Below are 9,566 nucleotides of genomic sequence, written 5' to 3'. Positions count from 1 at the left end.
TTGGCACATGCTTACGACCTTTCCACATCTGTTTAGCCAGAATGTAACAACTACAAGTAGAACGCCTGCATGAAAATTTAGAAAAATTACCTGAGCATGTCTAATTAAAGATATATTCTATTATAGTTAGAGTAAGGTGGAATTACTAGCTATTTCAGCTTCGGCACTTATAATTATGATTACGAGACTATACAGCAGAAGAAATGTTACTAATATTATAAGTAAGTAAGTGACGTATCAAATGATAATTATTGTATAACATAGTGTGAGAAATACAGTTATGCTTTTTTCTAACGGATAATTCTGACCTATCTGTCTGCTGTTTGCTACTCCTTCTCGTATTCTCATTTGGTTTATAATCGTCTTCTCGAGCTAATACCGCGATGGAAAACTTATTGCATTACCTAATTTTTCACTATTTTCTTTGGAATCATCATCTGTTTTAAGGCCCTTATGCATAACGATGAAAACTTGTTTCATGGATGATGCAATACAGTCTAATTATTACATCATCAGCTTTATAAGCTGCCTGGGTCATCAGCCATTTTTGCCTATAGTTAGAAATTCTTACTGGTACTAATTTGCTGCTTCCATAGGTAAGATGTGCGAGTTAACTCCGTGGAAAAAAACAAGGACTTTGAACAAACAAGGACTTTCAACAAGGCAGATTGCTAGAAGAATCACTTTTAACCATTCTACTTTGACGTACTCAGTGCATAGATATAGAGGGATACTGGCTGTGTGTAGTAGCAGAAGGTAAGGTCTAACAAGAAAGCTCCCACAGCAGCTTACGTTCGTGTTTTGAAATATATGAGCCTACAGAATAATCGACTGTCGTCCACATATCTCAGAAAATCATGGCAGGAAACTTCATGGTTCACTGTCACCACACGCCTCATTTGGTTTCGCCTGTGTTCAATTGGTTTCCCAGCAAGATGGCCAAGAAAGAAACCCTTCCTTACTAACAATATAAGAAAGATGAGGTTCAATTGGTCCAAGGAACATGCTGACTAGACTGAAGAAATGTGGAGCAGCATGATTTTCTCAGACGAATCATAGCTCAACTGTACAAGCCTGATGGGAGGCACTTTGTACAACGTCAATATAGAGAAGAGTTTCATCCAACGTGTTTGAATGAAATTGTGGAGCATCTGCAGGGTCAGGTGATATAGGGATGCATCTCTGGCTAGGATGTGGGATGCCAGCATTTTGTGAAAGACACTGTGAATGGCAATAAGTACATCAAGATCCTCGAGTCTCTGTTACAGCCAACAATTCAGGATCACATTGGTGGAACTGACCAGAGCAGATTCCAGGATGGCTCTGCTTCATGTCACATGGCTAAAACAATGTTGGCAAAATGTACACACTCTATGCAGTAGATGTGATATAAAGATGAAATTTCAATCTATGTTTATTGAAAAGACATCTTAGGTTATATTTCATTGCTTAGGGTGAAGAACTATCTTCCAAGGGAGAGGATCGAGACAATATACTAGCCAGTCAACAGTCAAGATCTCAACCATATCAAATGAAAACTGGTGGAAGATGATGGTTAACAAAGTGTAAGAGAGGAAAACCGAGAAACACCTTTGAAGTGAAGGAAGCTCTAATCCGCGCGCAGCATCGTGAACTCACCCCTGCCTGCATTCAGTCCCTCGTGCATTCTATGCCACGACGATGTCAAGCAGTTATCAAGGCCAGAAGGGATGCAACAAATATTAAAACAAGAAACAGACTCTGTGACCACTTTTTGTCAATTACTTGAGTGGTGTTATTTTTAAATATAGGTTTCTTATTCGGAGAACATGTTCATATTTGTCAAGTATTTATTGATCATTACATTTGTCACGATTGGTTTGTTAACAAAGATGCACATATGTGTTTGGATGACTAAAATATGAGTCAGTTTACACCACCCAATATCCATAACCGTCTTGCACTACTATGAGACGTCTACAATGCACGATCTCGTAAAAAATTACAAGAACCAAGAAAAGTGTGAAAAAATTGGTTGATACAGTAGTTTTTTTTCACCTCTGTAATTATTTACGCTAAGTACACAGAGTCGAATAAAGAAACTGTGTTTGTTTGTTTGTAATTAAGCACAAAGCTACACAATGGGCTATCTGTGGTCTGCCCACCACGGGTATCGAAACCCGGATTTTAGCGTTGTAAGTCCGCAGACATACCGCTGTGCCACGTGGGGAGGGCAGCTGTGTGTGTGAATTAAGAAACAAGCTTCTAATGACTGATAAAGCTTGTAATATTAATATTAATAAATATATTACGCATTATGTTATATTATATTACATATTAGTTTCTAAAACTAACAATTGTCATTTTTTCTATCATCAATGCTTTCTCGTATCTTTTGGAAAATTTACTTTTTATAGTTCATTAGATCTTCTTTATATTCGTGTCTAACCAAAGTACAATGAAAGATTATATTCTTTTTCTTAGCGATTTTAACAAAGTTTTATACTTATTCACATTAATATAACTTTTACCAGACATAACAGGTACTAAATTAATTGCGTACGGTCTTGCCCCACAGTGGTATTTCTGCGAACTTACAACACTAAAATCCGGGTTTCGATACCCATGGTTGGCAGAGCGCAGATAGCCCATTTTGTAGCTTTGTGCATAACTACAAACAAACAAAAACAAGCATACGGTCTTAATAACCAATAAAAGCTTTTCGTGTGTCTTTTTTTTTCAAAAGTATTACGTTTTATTTATTTCACTTCGTTTTTTAGACCTTGACTGAATTTTTTCCTGTGATTTCGAACAACTTACAACATATGCCGTTTATTTTAGCCAGATTGGGAGGAAGAAACAAATACTGTAATGTCTAATATCGCAAAAACAATTTAAGTGAATTGACCTATTTTATTATTTACAAGTGCTATAGTTATACTCATAATAAACGGGCTTTAAAATTCGTGGTGTCTTCATGGCAAGAATGTGTACTATAACTGAATTACACTTTCGCTTAACATGAAGAAAAATGGCTGCTGCATACCTTCACTCTAATTCATTGAGTATCATCACGAGTATCGAAGCCCGGTTGTTAGCATTATAAGTCTTCATACTTAACGCTGAGCCATCAAAGAGCAGCAAAGTACAGATTTATTCTTGAATACATTACAGTATCTCCCAATATATATATTAGTGTGTACTTGTGTGTGACTTAATTTGTTTTTGAGGGTATCTCAAGGGTATAATTTTCTGATTATCATTGTAGTTTCGGTTGGTTTGTGTACCATAGTAAAATAAAATTTAGCGGACTTTATAGAATTATTTAACAAAATTTTAACTGTACTATGCCTAATAATTTTACATACTTAGAAAATATAACTTATAGTCTATATGTTCAGTAACGCTCACGATGAAAATCAAGACTTATGGCACAGGTATTATTCTATTTATTACATTAAAATTTATCTTAGATCAAGTTTGCAAAACACTACTAAATCGAATCGGTTAGCATTTAGACTTTCTTTAGAATTGGTAAAACGGCTACTAAAAGACGCATGCAATTGAATTTAAGCATACAAAAGCTAAAGTTACGGAGATTAATTTTCAAGTTATACTTGTGTTACTTAATATTCTTTATTTTCTTTGTCTTTTATTTATAACGACGACTAAGTGAAACAATACGATGATAGGTATGGTATCTAGCGCCATCTGTTATCGCTACGTTAAGCTGTCCATAGCTCCACATAAGAAATAAGTGAAAATGGAAGCGAACAGTTTTTTTTTTATCTTACGTCTTATTTAGATTCTTTATCGTAGATTGAAGATCTGGGATTTTCAGCCTTAAACGTTATTGGACAAAACAACATCTGAATCATGGTAAATTGTCAGTGTTCCAGAAACTTCATTTCAACATGATCTGAAGGTCTGGCTGAATGTCATAACACATTTAATATGTGGAGGATGACGACTTATATTGTCCACACTCTAAACATAATATTACGTTCAGCAAAGCCTTCAGATTTAAGGAGGTCTGCCATGATAGTAAGAACTATGAAAGTCACATTGATTCGCTAAAAAATATGACAAAAAGAGGTTATAATTAAACACTACAATCAAACAAACGCACAAAACTAACAATATTACAAGCGACGATATCTTTAAATAGTAATCGGATACAAACTTCTTCTGTGTTCCACTTGTTATTAACCATCGTCGTCAATTGAGAAACCTATCTTGTATACTGAAGAAACACTTTAAATTCCTTCAGCTTAATAACCGACTAAAATCAATTTTACCGACACTCTTGTTGTTTCATTTCGGAAAACAAAACTTTAAAATGACACTTAATTCATGGTAAGATCAACTTTACCCCCCCCCCCCAAGAAGTTATCCGTGCAATGGAAAGCGTTGCCAAACCTGTAAGTTTATTCAACATACAGACCAGTTTCTTGATAAAGACAACCAAAATCACAAAATCCATAATTTTCACCTTTAAAAATACTGTTTCCCTAATACAGTGACAGAAATATAACTTCCAACATAAAGACAAACCATCACAACTGTAAAAGAACGTTTTAACAATCACAAATCTTCCATCATCACAAACAAACAAGATTCATAAGAATAATTGTAGATAAAACCCCTCACCAGTGACTTCTCACCTTTCTGAATTAGTGTATTGTATACGAAGCCCCTCACCAATGACTTCTCACCTTTCTGAATTAGTGTAATTGTAGACAAAGCTCTCACCAATGACTTCACTCCTCTCTAAATAAGTGTAATTGTAGACGAAGCCCCTCACCAATGACATCTCACCTTTCTGAATTATTGTATTGTAGTCGAAGCCCCTCACCAATGACTTCTCACCTTTCTGAATTAGTGTAATTGTAGACGAAGCCCTCACCAATGACTTCTCACCTTTATGAATTAGCGTAATTGTAGACGAAGCCCCTCACCAATGATTTCTCACGTTTCTGAATTAGTGTATTGGATTTTTTTCTAGCCATTTTTGTACAAATCTGAAAACCAAATTTTCCCCACCCCATCGTTGTACTTGCCTCAGATACGCATCTATAGAAAGTTCAGAGCTACATCAAATACAGTTTTCCCAGTCAACCTACAAACCTATTAAACTCTATATTTTGAAAGCAGTACTGTTTTCTGTGAGTGATCTAAAAGCCTGTAACAAAACATATTTTTCCCTACCACCTTAAACCACACGTGTATGTACTTTTATGTTTTCATATGTTTTTCTAGCCACTAAGACTCTAAATATCTATGATATTTTCATGTTACGTTCTATTGTTTCTGAAAATTACTTCTCAATTTGTGCCTGTTTTCAAAGAAAGCTTTAAAGAATACGAAAATGAAGGTTTTGTTATCGTTATTTTCTCACAAGAAGGGTTAGTTATTTTTCATCTGAGGTCATTTATTTATTAATTTTTCTTCTGCTTCAAACGCGTATTAAGCCCGGTCTTAACCTCATAAATAGAAACAGTAGTTTCAAAACAGATAGATAAATTAAGGAAATTGTCTGGATAACAAGACTCAATAATGTGACACCGAATGACATCAATCTTAAACCTGGGACTGTTGACTGTGGTAATTTTTAACTTGTTTTGTTACCATACTCCCTATTTTACCTACAGTTTGTCACGTTCCTTTCCTTTTTGTTTTTATTTGCTTGTTTATAGTTAATCACAAATCTATACAATGAGCTATTTCTGCTGTGCCCATCACGAGTATCAACCCCGATTTTGAGTGTTATAAGTCGTCAGACTTATCGTTCTGCTACTAAGGTGACAACCAGTCGTAATCCTGCAAGGATTATTACATATTTTTATTGTATTTTACTGCCTTATTCCCCTCCCCTTAAAGATCAAATAAATAAATAAAATGCGAAACTCTTAAAGAATTTTTTTTTAATTTTTATATTTTAATTTTATTACATTACTTGACGGTTTGGTCTTTAGAACCACGTATTTTCTTTTGTTGTTGTTGCTGTTCTTTTAATCCAATTTAATCTTGAGTCATAAATTAAACTTAGATATTTAGCTGATGTGGCTACCTGGAAGAGGGTTCCGTTTATATGTAGCTTAGGGGGCTGTCTACTTGTTTTAGTAGATTTTGTGAATAATACTAGTTTTGGATGTGGGGCATTAATTTGTATCCTCCATGTGTTCCAATCATTTTGTATTTTAGTTAGACATACTTGTAAGTTAGTTTGTGCTATAGCCGAAGTATTTGAACTTTTCCATATAGCCACATCATCTGCGAATTGGGAGAGGAAATATAAATTTTGGTTTATTTGGAGCATTTCACTCACACATATATGATGAGTACTAAAGAGGTTACCTACTCCTCCTTGCGGAACACCTACCTTCGGACTAAAATACTCAAGGAAGGTGCCTGGCACATTTACTTTTACTCCTTTTATTGTCAAGAAAGTGGGAAACCATCGAATGGTACCCAGCGGCAGTTTTATATTGGGCATTTGAAATTGTAATCCATTGTATCATACATTGTTGAATGCTTTATCTACGTCAAGAAAGCATGCGACAGTGCATTCATTCTGATTTAAACTATTTATGACGGTTTCTGTGAGTATTTCTAGATGGTCTGTGGTTTGTCTTGACTTATTAAAACTGTTCTGTATTCCTGGCGATTTTGAAGCCTATTCACGGTATGCTAATAATCATTTACTATTATTTTTTCAAGTAGTTTGCCGATACAGCAAGTGAGGCTGATCTGTTTGTAGCTTTCTAGTTTCTTCGATAGCTTCCTTCCCTTCAAGGACATCAAAACATCTACTAGATTCCAAGCGGCTGCTATATAGCCTGATTTTATTGAGTGATTAACGATTGTTGCTAAATGCACTTACAATCTCGGAGTATACACTGTGTACGATCCATGTCAGAAGCCTTATTTTTCACCTTTGTCAATGTCTTTTGTATTTTTGTGGTTTAGTGTCTGTGTTTTAACACGTTGTTCGCGAGTAATTTCCATTTAAGTCTCTTCAAATGAAATTAGGAAGATGAGTGTCAAATTTTCTTTGCTTGTGTTTACATAGTTCTTAATCTTATTCTAAAAGTATTAATTCATTGTTGGCTCATTTTGTGTTGTGAATGTGTGTTGTAGCGGTTTTTTTAAACACTTCTACTTTTTGAGTGTTTGTCTGGGCCTGAGTATTGTTATATGTAAGTGTTGGAAATGCATGTGTATTTCTTGCGCGTTCGGTAAATTGTTTAAGATGTGACAAGTAGTATTTTGCATCTGTGTATAAACTGTGAGAGGAGTTTGCGAACAAACAAACATACATCGTAAATTCATATTGGATTAGTTATTTATCTGAATTAATTGTTTTTTATTCTGTGTATAAATATAAAATGTCAACGCGTATTAAAATTTCTAAGCTAATTTAATGCCACGCTTTAAAATACAATTATGCTTCAAAATTGATTTCAAAGTAAGGAAAATAAATAAAATACTGGACTGAAACCATGTCTAAAGACTAAACCAGTAAACTACGCTGTGGCTGGATATATAAAAATGTATGACTAAGTTTTGTAGCTGTTTTTTTTTTTTCGTAATTTCACAAGAAAGTTTAGTCTTTTCTTTCTTGTTCTCTATCTGCGTGTCTGTAATTGTTTGTTTGTTTGTAATTAAGCCCAAAGCTACACAATGGGCTATCTTTGCTCTGCCCACCACGGGTATCGAAATCCGATTCTAGAGTTGTAAGTCCGCAGACATACCGCTGTTCTACTGGGGGCATCTGTAATAAATGATCAATAAAAAACCCATGTTGTGAAACGTTAGCGCAGATCTTCATTAGGTCAATACCCAAAATATATTTCGGTTATCTTTACGTACATACATAAGTATATTTCATGCAAATGATGACGTAAGCAAACTGGACCGGCAAATGTTACATGTGAACATAAACTCCTTTCATTTCAAAATAAGCACAGTATTATACATATATATACATACGTATATAATGAATTATTTTATGATTGCTCAACAAATGAAAATACTGGAAAAGGTAGTACAGAATGTACAGAAGATGATGAACCTTTCCTAAGAATAACGAAGCCAGGTAGAAAATATCCTTGAGAAATCCAGGCTTACAGTATCTTCCAATGTTTGTTCAGTCATAATACGAACAGAGTATTCGGTAGGCATGTTGCTAGCCTGTAGTGAACGAGGGAACAAAGCCATTGTATGTCTTTCCGCAGCTCTTGAGAACATAATTTTAAAATAGTTTTTATTTTTACTTCCACCATGCTTGTATCAAAACCTTGTGAACGTATTACTAATTACGGTATTCAATGGAAGTAGTTTAAACACGTCGTCAGCTATATTGTTATGAGGGAAGAACAGCATGATTGTTATGACTAAGTCTAATTAATTGGAGAGCAGAAATACTTCAATTAAAGATTTTTGTTTAAATATATCATAATTATAATAGGAATTGTGAATTTTAATTCGAATCTTTCGGGGTTTTTAAGATTCTTTTTTTTATGTTTGAAGTGTTAATTTTCTAAATTGAGCTCTTAAACTAAACCAATTTAAGGAATAGAAACTTCCGTGCAATGGTGACCTGTCAATGATTAAAACAAATTCAATAAATTGTTTACAAGACTTAGTGGACTGGGTTTTTTATGGACTATTTCTCTTGGTTCTGATATGAGATTTCAGGCTCCATACTCAGTCCTTCATCAGTTTCACATGGTAAACACATTGCCTGGACCTACGTGACAATAAGATATTGTTTAGAAGAAACACCTGCAAGAAAACACGGGAGAAGAACACTTAAAGGCAATTTTTAAACTTAAATATTAGACAACCTTATACTCTTTTTTGCTGTGACAACACAGAAACAAAATCTACACCAAACTCCTTAGTTGAACTTATGAGAATTGATTAAACTCAAATTACACTTCTAGTCTGGTTATAATATGGGACGTACAATTTACTGGGAATAAGTATGTTACACAATACAATTTTTAGTCAATATGAGAAGAGGCATTTGTTTATGTGTTTGCTGAATTTCGAGCAAAGCTACTCGAGGGCTATCTACACTAGCCAGACCTAATTTAGAAGTGATAGACTAGAAAGAAGTTAGTCTACAACACAAACCACCAACTCTTTACAAATGAATACTGAGTTCAGGAAACGATGATCTATGTAATAGTAAATCACAATAATACTGATAATAATTTATTCACATATTTCTTTACTAGCGCTATACTGGAAACCCGAAATAACAGACAAATCGCTGATGATACTACACCTCCAAATCAGATGTTATACACCATAATCTATATAAATAAAATAAGAGTTTTGTCTGTACATTGCTTAGAATAGTGTACTTTTTGTATATCTTCACGTTTCATACACCAGAGAAGCCGAAACAAGCCTTATCTCAATTTCTGTCTGTCTGTCTGTTTGTCTGTCGGTAATGCTCGCGGACGTGTATTTGCTCACTTTTCACGGGAAAACGAGTGCACCGTTTTCGATGAAACTTTTTTCTTTGTTTTATAAATGTGTAAGAGGTTATAGGCTACTTGAAACTGTCATACGTC

Source organism: Limulus polyphemus, unplaced genomic scaffold, assembly GCF_000517525.1.
Source record: "Limulus polyphemus unplaced genomic scaffold, Limulus_polyphemus-2.1.2 Scaffold1145, whole genome shotgun sequence".
NCBI lineage: Eukaryota > Metazoa > Arthropoda > Merostomata > Xiphosura > Limulidae > Limulus > Limulus polyphemus.
Note: the sequence above shows the minus strand (reverse complement) of the source record.